We start from the raw sequence: 14,311 nt of genomic DNA, 5'->3' as shown, positions 1-14,311 counted from the left end.
TCATTTGACCCATTCTGGTAATTAAACCCCACCAAAGAAACTAATAAAAAGCCCCAAGGGGTTTTATGTCTGATGAGGACCTCAGCATGGATCTTAGGGTACTGAGGTACAGTTTTCTCTACCACCTAAACAGCCAGTGGAGCCCCCTTAGCACAACACACAGGGCTTTAGTCACTGGACAGGTGCTTCCTCACTACTTTCTTTGATAAGTAATGCCTGCATTACATCTAAGTATTAGGAGGGTTTCTTTAGTTAGCAGTCCATAGAAATTTGTTAGTGGTCATCCCTCAGAATACAGAGGGTTATTAAATACGACCACCTAATAAAAAAAGAGTAGGCAGTGTACTTTGCATTGAGAGGAATATTCACACCTACTACCCATTCTCTGATTTATTTTCTAGAAACCATCCTAGAGTGCAGAAAACACACTTTCTGTGTCCATAAATAAGAAGTTTTCTTTTCTGCTTTGAGTGGGGATATGGCTTGGGATTCCAGAGTCATAAGCTGTTGGAATGGACAAAGAACATTCTATTCCTGAAGCATGGCATTACTGATACTAACAATTGGAGTCAGCTAGGCTTGGACCCAGTTGGTGGACTCGTTGCTTGCTATGCCTCTGACTCTGTGTTCTATACTGGAACAATTTATTTCTTCTTGGACCCAGTTGGTAGACTCGTTGCTTGCTATGCCTCTGACTCTGTGTTCTATACTGGAACAATTTATTTCTTCTTCTCCCAAGGCAGCCTTGCAGCTTCCAAATTACCTGTCCAATGACTAAAGCCCTGTGTGTTGTGCTAAGGGGGCTCCACTGAATCTTGATATCTTGCTCAGCCTCCAGCCTTCAACTCTGCCTGGCTGGAAAAGGCCTCTACCTGACATAAGGGCCATCACCTGCTTTCTGCACTGGGATAGGGGAGTCAAGGTGCCTGCCTGGACATTGTGGCTCCAATCACCCTCTCACAAAGATGGCTTTCTTATCAGAAACTTTGCCACTTGTGACTTCTTAAAATTGGAACTTGGGACACACCTAAAAAAATTATTCAAATATTTAAAGAAGGCCAAAAGTTGCATCTCTGAGGAAATAAATGTTCAATGAAGCACATGCAATTCCCTACCACGTTAAGTCCGCGTCACTCAAAGGCTCCAGTTTAACTCTTGCTGGGTTCTCCTACCACCTCTACCCTCAGCATTCTCATGGTTCCTTTCAGGCACTTTGCTGTACACTGTCCATACCTCCCGTGGTGTTTTCAGCCTTTCTCCGGCTACAGAAGTATCTCAAATGAAGGAACAATGCATTTGTCGTGAATGTCTAGTCAAAATAATTCCACAGTTTCAGTTGGATGAGAGAACTAGTTTCTCCAGCCAGAGATTTGTAGATAATTTTTAAATGCCACTTTTAAAAAGCAAATTTGATTTTATAGATATCCTGGCATCAGTATCCATCTCTTTTATGAACACTGCTAGGAAAGTAATATTAAAAAATATTTTTATTTGCTTTAGAGTAGAATTACTAACTCAGATACTATGTGCAGAAAAATGCTGGGCCCATAACTCATTTTGTATTTCATGCATGAATAATGACACTTATTTTTATAATATTTCAGTTTTAAATATGTACTGTTTTTATTTGAGCAAATATTGACACAAGATCAATTTATTTTATATTTAAAGTTGGAAGATGTAGTTTAGTACCAGCAGTTAAAGGATAGTTTACAGTGAATGCAACACACACAGCATTCAAGCCATCTTGAGTATAAGTACCTAATGTTCTGTGCTATGGCTGCAGTTGTATAGTTGCCAGTGGCTTACTGTATATTTATTTTAATATATGCTGCTCAATTGCATAGCTATCTCTCCATTTTCTCCACTGGGTAATACCTGTTTGTAAAAGATGTGCTCGTCTTACACTAAAATATGACTTCTATAGTTTCCACACAGAAAATTACTCATCTAAGCAAATGTTAGATATAAAGATTGTATACTACTACATGAAATCATTTTTCAAACCCAGCAAGCACTGCTGAATAACTTCTCGGTGGTACTTTGTATATTAGTCTTTTGTTGTTATTAGGTTTTGTTTTGTTTTTCACTAATAGGATAAAGTAATTGAGGTAGGGGAAGCCAGGTGTGGTGGTACAAGTCTGTAATCCCATCACTCTGGGAGGCAGTGACAGATAGATTTCTGTGAGTTTAAGGCCAGCCTGATTTATAAAGTGAGTCCAGGAGAGCCAAGACAGAGAAACCCTGTCTCAGGGAGAAAAAAAAAAGGAGTAAGGGTTTTGAATTTTGTTTGGCTTACAGTTCTGGCAGACCAGAGACAAGAGGCCCTGAGCAGTGGTGTCCTGAGATGGTGTACAGCATGGAGTGGTAAGACACAAGGTAAATAATTGTATATGTATGTCTGTTTTAATTTGTGTGATTGTTGGAAATGTTAGGGGCTGTACACATCAACATAGCAAAAGCGACCAAAAAAAAACAGTCTAAGCCCAGCATAGGTGTGTGCTTTGTTTTATTAAATTTCTTACAGGCAAAATATCCATTTACCAGCTTTCAATTGTCTCCTCCCCATTCAGCTACCGTTTCTTAGGGTTTCTGTTGCTCTGGTAAAACACCATGACCAAAAGCAATACGGGGAGGAAAGGGCTACTACCGCTTATATTCTACATCACGGTGCATCACTGAGAGAAGTCGACTGAAACTCAAGACATGAGCCTGAAGGAAGGAGCTGATGAAGAGGCCATGGAAGAGTGCTACTTGTTGGCTTGCTCCTCATGACTTACTTAGTATGAATTCTTACAGCACTCAAGACCACCAGCCCAAGGGTGGCACTACCCGGAGTGATCTGAGCCTTCTCATATCAATCATCAATCAAGAAATAAACCACAGGCCTGCCCATAAGCCAGTTTGGTAGTTGCATTTTCTCAACTGAGATTCATTCCAGAATGGCCCCAGCTTGCCTCAAGTTGACATAAAACATCAAGTTGACATAAAACTAGCCAGGACATAACTTCCACAAATACCTGGTACCATAACTAGCACATATGACAAGTAAACAATAGCTCTGCAGAGGGATGCAGATAGATCATGACACTTCTGATATCCATGTACCAGTGGCTTTGCTTACATGTTTAGATAATTCTTGTTTAAGTTACGGTGCCATAAGTAGTTCAAGCTGAAAGATCTTTCCTAAACCAAAACCCACAGGCTTCTTCTGCTAGCAGGATCATTTTCATGTCTGAGGATCTATATATGCCATTGTCTATATTGTTCCTTAATGAAGAAGAAAAAAGGCTTTAAGGAGAAACCCTCCTTAAATTGGCTCCAGGAATCCTGTCTCCACATTTTCAGGACACTAACTTCTAAATGACTCTTTGTTAGCCACAGTAACAACTGAAGTTCATATTTTTATGGTGTGTTCAATATGTGGGAATCAAATTGTCCTACTTTTCTTTCAGCTGCTCCTGTAAACACCATGGTTAAAATAATCTTGGGAGGAAAGGGTTTATTTTGCTTACACTTGTGTATCACCATTAATTACTGAGGGAAGTTGGGGTATGCACTCAGGCAGAAGCCTCAGAAAAGTGCTGCCGGTGGCTTGCTCTCCAGGCTCATGTTATTCAGCTACCTTTCTTATACTTTTCAAGACCACTTTCACAGAGGCGGTACTGCCCAAGGGAGGCTGGGCTCTCCCTCATCAATCATTACTCAAGGAAATGCCCCACTAGTATAGACTATGGAATACAGATTATGGAGTAGAAAAATACTTTCTGTGCTTTCTCCTTTTACACAGCCTGAACATTCATAATTTCCAAACCCTGAATCTGAAATGCTCCAAAATCTGGAATGTTTTGAGCACTAACATATCAAAAAAAATAGAAAATTTCATACTGGTCTCATGTAGCAGGTCATGCCCAAAATATAGGTGTATGGTGTAAAACATCATCTCTACCCCCTGGCAGTAGGTAGAGACACCTTGTTGGTGATGTTCTTACATCAGTCTGGGGAAAAGTAGATATCAGTCCTTTGTTTATCCTAACTTGATGTCTGACTTGGTGACCAAAGCTGTCTTATGCTTAGGACACATAAAAATCAAATCTAATCAAATGTAGGCAGTGCATTGTGGGAGGAGGAAGACAGACAGAGACCTGCATTCCACCATGCCACACACTATGGGCAGAGAAAGACACTCAAAAACCTGCCTTCAGCCTGATGGCACAGGCAGGCCATAGACACACAGAGCCCCATATGCCAGTTGGGATGTACAGGGGTAGAACTGCTCCCTTCCCTCACTGGATGCAGTTCTCTGGAGAGGTAGCCCTATCTCTTACCAGCATTATCAATCGGGAGAGCAGGTCCCATACCTCATGCAGGCAGCATGGTGGAGCTGGTCCTGGTGGCAGGGGCATGGCTCCGCTAGCCCTGAGGGTGAAAGCGAGGAAGATCTGGCCCAGACACCCCTCTGCCATGAGGTGAGGTGAGTACAAGGGTGATTCCCTCACCCTTTGCCCCTCACCACCTGTGGCAGTTGGGAGAGCTTGTCCTGGGTCCTGAGAGTGGGTGAGCCTTGCCTCTCACATGCTACAATGCTAGAGAGAGCAGGCTCTGCATCTTGCCTGGGCAGCACAGTAGTGCTGGACCAGGTAGCAGGGGTGTGGGTGAGCAAATTCCATTTGTCTTCTGTGAGGTGGTGTGAGTGCAGGGATAATGACCGCCCCCCCCAGCCACCTGTGGTAGTCGGGAGAGCTGGCCCCAAGGGCATAAGAGTAGGTGATCTAGCCCTGCTCCCTCAGTGGCTGTAGCACTAGGGAAAGCAGGACCTGGACCTCACCTGGGCAACAGAGTGGAACTGGCCCTGATGGTGAGCCATCTCCAAAGGTATGATAATGGGAGAGCTGGCCCAGGCCTCAAAGGCTGGGAAGCTGCAGCACGTGGGAAAGTGAGCCCTGCATCTAGACTGAGCAACACAGTGGAGCCGGCTCTGGAGGCATGGGTGTGGGCGAGCTGGCCCTGAAGGCATGAAAGCAGGATAGCTGACCCTGACTTCTGCCTATGGTAGCATTGAGTGGCCTAGCCAAAACAATGGTAGTGAGCTCTCCTTGTGGTTCAGGTAAGGAAGAGCCAGCATACTAACCATCTCAGCTACCACCCAGGCCCAAATCCAAGGCTCTGTGTTGGGCCACCACAAAATCTCTATCATCTGCAAATCGCCAGGAAGCATGAAAGGGCCACTCGTGCTGATCCAAAGCGGCAGAATATCCATGACATAGTGCAACAACAGGATAACTGAGGAGTACCAGTCATCATCCAACATTGTTGGTGTCATAGAAGCCAGAGGCCTCTAGGCAGAATATTATTTATTGTACACCAAGATTCTATGCAAGGAGCATAAACTAGATTCCCCACCTGAGCACAGAAAAGAAACCAGCCCTGCCAACACCTTAATGTCAGAGAGTCAACCCCCTGAACAGTGAGGCAGCATATTTCTGTTGCTTAGCTGTACGGCGCTTTGTTAAGACAACCTCTGAAAATACATACAAATACTGGATATAACTAACTTAGATGTAATTTTCAGGGTTTCAAGGGTCTTCTGAAGCCTGCCTACACCCAACCCCCAGAACAAATGTGAAAAGAGGAAAAGGATTGTCATCAGCGACCAGTTCCCACCATTCCCACCTTGGCTATTTACTTAATATTTGTTTCTTGACTAAATCTTCAGAAATAATAGCAACCTCTACAATAAATACGGCATCATCCCTTCAGACCCTACAGGATTCAGTGCCATGCACAAATGCCCACATCCAGAGCATAGCTGTGCTGGAGACAGGACCTGCATTTGTTTCATGCTGACAATAGCGCTTTTCAACTTTTGAAGGAGTAGAGAGCATGTGTGATCTTTCAGATCCCTAGCACACGATCTGCAGCTTCCTAGGCTGAGGGGATAAAGGGGGAACATGTTTAAAGAAGTTGCAGTTGTTTCTGAGGAAACCGGGGAACAGTGGAATAAAATTAAGGATCATATAATGGCTATCTTTTTCGGCCTCTCTGCCTTTTTTTTTTTTTTTTTTTTTTCATTCCATGCCAACATGGAATCTTGCAGTCAGTACACAGGCATTTACTTACTTGCTAGGAAAGGCTACAGACAAAAACTGTGTTAGTTAAGTAAGCTAAATCAGACTGGAGATGTTATGAACAGAAACTTTAGAATGTTCGGGCTTAGTATGGGAATAGTGACAAAAATTCAAACTTAAGGAAAAGAAATTTAACCTTCCATTCCTACTCAAGTACTGTTGATCTCTCACCTGGAGTCAGACTCTACGCTTTGTGGACAGGTTAGCAGCATGGGCCTTTCGTTGTAGAGGGCCAGACCAAATGCTTCACTGGACAAGGAAGTAAAGAATAATGGTTAGAAAAAAAAATCTGAAAACCGTGTTCTGTAAGGATGACAGTTACCACTCCTTGGGAGGAACTGAATTTGAGTAGTGACTCCCTGAATGGGAAGTGGGAAAGAAGATTCAGGCAGACAGTATGCGGCGAGTTTCTTAACTGACAAAGTGCAGTCCCTTTGAAGTCATAAGCACTATTCTCCATGAGCTATTAAGAGGCATGAAGGACAGAAGCGGGGGGGGGGGGGGGAGGGCGGCACAATCCTACATGGCAGAGACTGATGTCCTTTTGAGAGCAGGGGAAACCAGTAATGACTTGCAGATAGAGTGGATCAGTGGAAGGCATTACCGGCTGTGGGAACTGAGCAAGTCTGTAAATCTTTCTGAATCTCAGTAGTCTCATAATAAGGGATAATTAGGGCTGCTGTGAAGAATAAATGAGTCTTTCAAGACAGTGCTCTCAGAACAGAAGCCGGGAAAACAGTGGAGCTTTCACTGTGACAGCAATGCAGTGGCCTGCTGGAGGCCCACAGCTTTCATGTGCAGTACTCTAAGCTAAGCCTTTGTCTCATTTGCTCTCCTTTGAACTGTTCCCAGTGGCCAGTGGAGCCGTAGCACCCCATGCAAAACTCCTTCAGAACACACAGAAGGATGAACAAGTTTTCCTACACACCTTGCTTTAATTTTCATCATTATCAGGTGAGACCTGCAGTCTTTGAGAAGGTCAGACGTCCACATGTAGGTCAGGGCAGCAGAAATAACCACAGACTGGGCGTTTGGTGGTAAACTGGGACCAGCAGTCTTGGGGTTCTGCCTCCTTTCCATACTGGGACTCATGAAAGTTTGTTTCCTTTGTGGGTTGGAGAACTGGTGTAGACTCTCCTGGAAGCACCTGAATCCAGGTGCCACATCCTTTTCAATTTTTCATTTTAAGAAAAGCTTTCAAGGTTTTTTGATTTTCCTTCCATGGCTTGTGCTTCTATTACCCTCAGAAAAAATAGAGACAGTGCAACTCACTTGAGACCTCTTGTCTTTTCTCTTTGTGTGTAAAATCTAGAGATTTTCAGAACAATGGTGTGTGTCATGGTCTTTGTGAACACTTGGTGAAACTACAATTTTAGAGATGTGCTTGGCCTCAACGGCCTCTGGATTCTTGGGACATCTTTGTAACCGTATTGATTCATGCCTCAGGTCTCAACAGTCATGACAGCCTGAACTGTGAAGATGGCTATATTCCTTCCAACCCAGTGATAATGAACAGACATCAGCTCAGTTCATAGTCCTTTCCTATGAATGGACACCAAATACCTAATGGGATTTGTGGTCTAAATGAATACTTGCACCTGGTGATTTGTAAGGGCTGGATAGAGCTTATCCAGCATTATTATTACTACTGGAAACTGTAGCAAAGTGTCCACAGCCTCAGAGAAAAATCTGACCCTGTTCAAGTCTCTGGGACAAAGTACTTGTATACCACCTACCACAAAAATGCTCCTAAAGTAATCAAGGCAAGAAATGTCAAACTGACCATCAATAGTGCACGCTAAAATTTTTTTTTACTAAACAAACAAACAAAAAAAGTTCTGATGCAAATATATGAGCAATATTGGCTTTTAAAATAGTTCCCACTGAGGACTCATTCCTTTATTTTAATTTTTCACACTCCTCTGCTTTCCTTAAGGACTTGATGACCTCTATGACACCATGTTTATTCTGTTGTTTCCCATCCTTATTTCCACCACCCAGAGGCAGGGTCCATCCAGACAGATTCAATGAGCTTAGCCATCAGTAACAAAAATCTTCAGTCTCAGCGCTTAGTCAGCTTAGCCTCAGCTGCAGCTGGAATAAAGGAAAGATACACAGGAGATTTGCCGACATTCCTCAACTAGACCAAACACTACCCTAAACCTCAAACTTCCTTTTTAGCCCACAACATTTCTTCAGGGTCTTCCATTTTAGAATGTGTTGGCTTTGTTAATTCAATTAACTAGCAGATCTGCATTCATCACTCAGCTTTAAAAATAACAATGAGAAATGGAAGACATGCTAAAGAATGGATATCTGCCCTTGAAGAAAATAAAGTCTAGCTGGGAAACTACAACCTGTCCTGCATTAAAAGTACTAAGCGTAAGCGATTGTCAGAGTGGCTGAGGAATTAGAATGATATCAAAAAAGCACCTCTCATACACCAGCTGAAACCAGAGTGAAAGGTACTTACTCGACCTGTAGCTTCATTCTGCACCTGTAGCACTAAACACACACACACACACACACACACACACACACACACACACACACGCACACACACACACATGCACACACACCTGATACATACAAAGAAAATTTTATCCTTCCATCATTATCTAGTTCTTTGAATACGCAGTACATTTATTGTAACTAAACTTAAGGTTTCTTTTAACTGTATTGCCCCTTCTTTCTCTAGCATTTCCACCAACATGCCCTGCTGACTACTTAATCATACTTGATGCCTTTATTCCCACAAGATAGCGGCCACCTGTGTGCACATGATGGTTGTCTATTCTGGGCCTCAGTAGAAGCAGTCTTCCATTCTTGCCTTTCTTCTCGGTCTCCTGTCATCTGCTTCTGCAGAATAACCAGAAGGACACTATTAAAATGTAAGTCAGGTTTTGTGAGTTTTCTGCAGAACACCCTCTACTTCAGGTGGGACTTAGGCTGAAATCCACACCCATTGCTCTCCTGTTTCAGCATATTGGACCTGGCCACACTGGACTCTGTTATTCTGGATCCAATGACTGAAGGTATCACCATGAGCTTTTTTATTTAGGCATGTGCAATTCCTCAAACAAGACGAGCTCATAGCAATCAGCACCTTTGCTGTGACGTTTGTCTGGAATGTTTCTTGCCTTGTCTTCTGCCTGGGCCTCGATTTCAATGGCCTCTCTATATAGAGGCCTTTCTAAACCACACCATCAGCAGGGCTAATTGCTCATCCCATTGGCAGGGCTAAATCCTCAATCTACCACCACCTTCTTTTCATTCTCCAGCTCAAATTTGTCACTCTTTTTAAGGGCTCTGTGCATTATCTTCTTTCTTCCCTCCCCAGAGCTCTGGCTTTGTGAGGCTTAGAGCATATCTTTGACTGTATCTCCTCATTCAAGAAGACAGTCTTGAACTTAGAAGGAATATGGCTCGGCTATATTTTTAATGTATCCCCAAATGGTCACTTGTGATGGAAGTTTATTCCTCTGTAAGTTAGTGTTAAGAAAGTGGAACAGTTAAAAGGTAGGACCCCATGGAAGGCAGTTATGAGGAAATACCCTTGGAAGCAGCTAATACTGGCTTCAGGAACTGAACCAGTTTTTGCTAGAACAGATTGTTATAAAACAGTATCTTCTAATTCATTTGTCCTCGTCTGTGCTTGGCTGCTTCTCTTTCTGCTTCTCTGTCATGTCACAAAATATCCCTTACCAGAATGCAGGCATTTGAACTTCCATAATTGTTAGCCTCAGTTATCATTTTTATAGCAACACAAAATGAGTGAACACAGAGGGTGTCCATAATCCTTAATGAATGAATACTTATGTGGCCTGAAAACCATCCTCTTTTGGAGACTTCACATACTATTGATAGCAGCCTAGTAGCTGCCCTGTTTCACTCTTGGCTGGTGCTAGAAACTGGCTACCTGGAGTTGATTTAGAAAGATGGGTATTATTGAGGGAGGGAAATGGGGAATGAAGGATTTCATATTGTCCCAAATGCAACCTTTCCCAGTAAGGCAGACAAGCACTAGCTTCCGGTGGTAATAGTATCTCCCAACCTTTGTCCTGTTTACGCTGTTGCTTTGCAAAGCCTGGGAATGAAATGATTATGACTCTGATGAGTTTGGCTCCATGAAGCTACCTAAAGACAACTCTTTCACAGGTTGGTAAATCATGAAAAGACACTGCCAAAAACTCTACTTCTTTATTGTGATTTAATGGAAATTTGATTCTGAAGTTTGGGAATATAAGAAAGTGTTACTCTAACAGAAATCTGCTGGCATATCTACAATCAAACAAAAGTGAAACTGAAGGATTTCCTTTTCAACTCATTTAAAATCATCTGTAGATACCTATGTTTTAATGTAGTCATTAAATATTTTCTTTATTTGGGTTATATCATTTCTAAATTATACACTAATAGTATAAACCTAGTATATAAAATCATAATTAAAAAATTTTAATTATTATCAGAAGCACTTGATTTCTTACTGCAGTCTTCTAATCTGTGAGGTGGGCATAATAACAAGAGTGCCTGTTTTATAGGTGGTTGTAGAAATTAAATAAAATAACTGTCATAAAACCCAGGAATTCACACAAACAAGTGCTCATTGATGGCCACCAAGAGTGAAGCTGAAACTGATTCATTTTCTCTGTTTTTTAATAGGTCTTGTGAAAAAATAGCAGGGCTCATGAGAGCGATGATGTCTGCATGTGGCTAGGGGTGGACACACTTTTATGGACGTGGGTGGGAGCAATGGAGGACAGACTGAGGCACCCAGAGACATCCAGAGGCAGGTCGGCTGGCAGATCAAAGGGAGTCCACGGGTATTTCTGCCTTGGTGGTGTCCATAGGCCAGCAGGGGGAATCAGAGGTTATTGAATTCTGCCCGCCCAGGCCCAGCCAAATCTGAGTGTTATGGGGCATTCCTCTTTCTGCAGGTGTTATTGCTCTGATTGGCCAGGATTGGGAGATGCAGCATTAGTCACCATGTCAAACACTTTCCTCTTGAGTCTCTTTTTCCTCGGCTTTCTGTGGATCTACTCAGCCTTGGGAGTACATGATTTCTGAGTCCGGCCCACTCTCACTGGGAATAAACTGGACCGAGTTGGTAATTGAGCCTGCTCTGGCAGGCAGCTACTTTTGGCCCCCTCCCTTACTTGGCTGAGGCTCAGTGTTCTACAGAAATATATGGAGCCAAAGCTCTAGCAAGCAATGGAAATGGGTTGCTTGCCTTGGCCTTCTAAGCCTTACTTCTCTGTGTATCTTTGATGGAGAGAATGAAGTAAACTCTGGATATTTTTTGAAAAGTGACCAAAATAACAAAACATGACTTAAATCACATTTCTCTCCCCAGTGTTCTCTTGACTGCAGCCAGATTCCATACTACTCCCAACTGGATACATTTAGATTAGCACTCCAAACCTTTGGTTACAGGTTCCGTAACTGAACTCTATGCAAACCAACCTCTATCTGCTAAAACTCTGTGTCTTCAGGCAACGTGATGCCGCCTCAGGATTCTCCCACATCCATCCCTGTCTGTCTGAGTCAGTGAAGTCTTGAGTGATGTGTATTTTGACATGAGCAAGTCCAGTCAAAGGCCTTTAAGACCAATTGGCCCATGGTAAATTGACAAAGTTGGTACCCACATGACCCACAGCTCAAGAGTAATGGCAAAGTTTTCTTTGGGAGTTTGAACTAATCACTGCAGCTTACTTCTCAGCGATATTTACATCCCGAGACTGCTCACCTGCAGAGACCTTCTACAAAGACCAGCAAACCTCTCCTTCCACACTATACCTAATAAACATGCTGATGCTCCAGATGTCTGCAGAGCCCTCAGTGGTTAGAGAACCCCTCCTGAGCCCAGTTTCATTTTATGTGTATTTGTATTGTTTCCCTAACCATACCAAGCCAAGGTTCTGGGACCCAAGGTGTGAGGGATGCAGAAAATGCCACGATAGACTTTATCATTCTTAGATTATCTGAACTGTAAAATCGGTGACTGAAGTTTTCCACTCCTTCCTACCTACCAACCCAATGAATACAGCTATTATAGCTTCAATGATACTCAAACTGTAAGTAAGTATTATTGAAGTTTTGTGTTTGGGTTACTTTTTTGTCAACTTGTCACAAACTAAAGTTAAAATCCAGATGGTTATGCTAAAGAGGATTTAAGTCCTACTTTCATAGTTTTACATTCCAGTGGCTGAGGCATTCTTATCAGGTAACACAAATGAATATATAAGTACATATTGATTTTGGTGTGGCAAATTCTATCTTTGGATGGCTCTAAAATTCTCTAAAATTTTAAGTGGAGTTTGAATTGTCTGTATGGCTTTTTAAAGTCCAAATTGTTCACCTTTTAAACAAAGACCTCATGGGTCTCTTGAATGCACTGTGCATGCTTTACACAAAATGGATACTTCATTCCAAACTTCAAGGATTTCTATGACAGCAGTGGATGTGCAATGCAACTTACTGTTTTAAAGGCAGCTGGCTAGAGTCTCTGGGACAGAAGATTACACATCAAATTGTTCTGTCACCATAAAAACATAGTTTGCCATTAAAAGAAATTCTTGAACAGCAAACACAATTGAGATCAATATTAAGATGAAATGAAACTGTATAAGAGCACGTACATATACTGATGATCTGGTCTAGCTCGCTGAGGGGAGTCTTGAACATGAGATGCTTTATCTGAGACTAGGAAAATGAATAAAGTAACCTTCAGGTACAGAGTATTCCGAACAGAGGAATACAGGAACAAAGGTCCAGTGGTAGGAGAAATACCACAGTGTTAGAGGAACTTAAAGAAAACCAGAGTTGAATGTCAGAGAACAGCAGCAAAATAGTGTGAGGCAGGCTGCTGGCCACTTGGCACTGTGACAGGTTTAATATTAGGGCTGGAGAAATGGCAACCAGGAAAGGCTTCACCATCGCACCTACCTAACGTCGGTCCACACTGAGCCTCTTTCCTCTGAGACTTCTTCAGGTTCATGGTGGTGATTCCTTAAAAACACCACTTCCTTCCCCACATTCCAGTTCTCTGCCTACACCTTTTTCAATGCTGTTTTCTCATTATGTGTTGGTTTCTATTCTTTCTCTAAGTGGTTTTCTCAGGTTTCCAATCTAGTTTCTTGTTTAAGCCTGTCTTTCTGTGTGGTTTCAGCTACCACCCGTATGTAGATACCTTCTTGCTCTGTGGTTACCTCTTGTTTACTTGTAAAATAAATAATGCACTGTTTTGGTCACACAAATAGCTACATGGCCATCATGAACCTTCCTTCCAGAACTATTTTGAAGAGGTTAGGTTGTTGCACATTCATATCACCTTGGTGAGTGACACAGATTTGCTCTAGAGGAGAAGGAAATGAGTCATCTGTGGAAGGTCTTGAACAGTGGCAGGGTAAAGACCCCAGCCATCTGTGGAAACAGCTGACTGCCTGACCTTGTGATTGCCACTGTTATGTAAAACACATGCTTTGAGTTTGTTTTATGAGGTTTACACTCATCTTCCCCAAGGGACCCTGACTCAGGCTGACAATCCCCTCTGCTTACGTCCATGTGGGCATGGGGCATCACCCTTCCTGAGATAGCGTGGGAAGAAGCCAGGAAATTAATGCATCTGAAGGCCACTGTGGTAAGGTCAACCTGAGCTCTGAAAGCTTACTTCTTTGGAAGCCTTGGTAGGTCTGATTTTCTGATTTCTGTGTAGTTTTGTAGAATTAAAGAAAAAAAAAAAGATGATACCAGAAAATTAAAAAGAAGGGAAAAATCAGCTGTGGTGGCAAATACCAACCACAGTGCTGCACAGCAGATGCTTATTTCACCCTCTGTGCTGGCAAGTTTTTGTCAACTTGACACAAGCTGCAGTTATCTAAAAGAAGAAAATAGCTCCATGAGATCCAACTGTAAGGCAGCTTCTTAGTTTGTGATTGATGGGGGAGAGCCCAGTGCATTGTGGCTGATGCCTTCCTTGGGCTGACGGTCCTGGGTTGTATAAAAAAGCAGACTGAACAAGCCATGTGGAGCAAGCTAGTAAGCAGCACCCCTCCATGGCCGCTGCATCAGCTCCTGCCTCCGGGTTCTTGCTCTGCTTCAGTTCCTACCCCGGCTTCCTGTAACCTGGAGGTGTAAGCTGAAATAAACCCTTTTCTACTCAAGATGCTTTGGTCATGATATTT

General features: G+C 42.7%; 1 non-coding gene across 1 annotated transcript; it reads left to right on the top strand.

Annotated features, from left to right (window-relative positions):
* The first annotated feature begins 3,947 nt into the window (after positions 1–3,947).
* Positions 3,948–4,086, top strand: LOC132649417 (small nucleolar RNA SNORA48). Its single transcript, XR_009587850.1, has one exon. It is a non-coding gene; the product is annotated as a small nucleolar RNA SNORA48 (small nucleolar RNA).
* Positions 4,087–14,311: the final 10,225 nt, after the last annotated feature.

This window comes from Meriones unguiculatus, chromosome 19 (genome assembly GCF_030254825.1).
Source record: "Meriones unguiculatus strain TT.TT164.6M chromosome 19, Bangor_MerUng_6.1, whole genome shotgun sequence".
In the NCBI taxonomy this organism is placed as follows: Eukaryota; Metazoa; Chordata; class Mammalia; order Rodentia; family Muridae; genus Meriones; species Meriones unguiculatus.
Note: the sequence above shows the minus strand (reverse complement) of the source record. Positions and strands in the feature narration are given on the sequence as shown.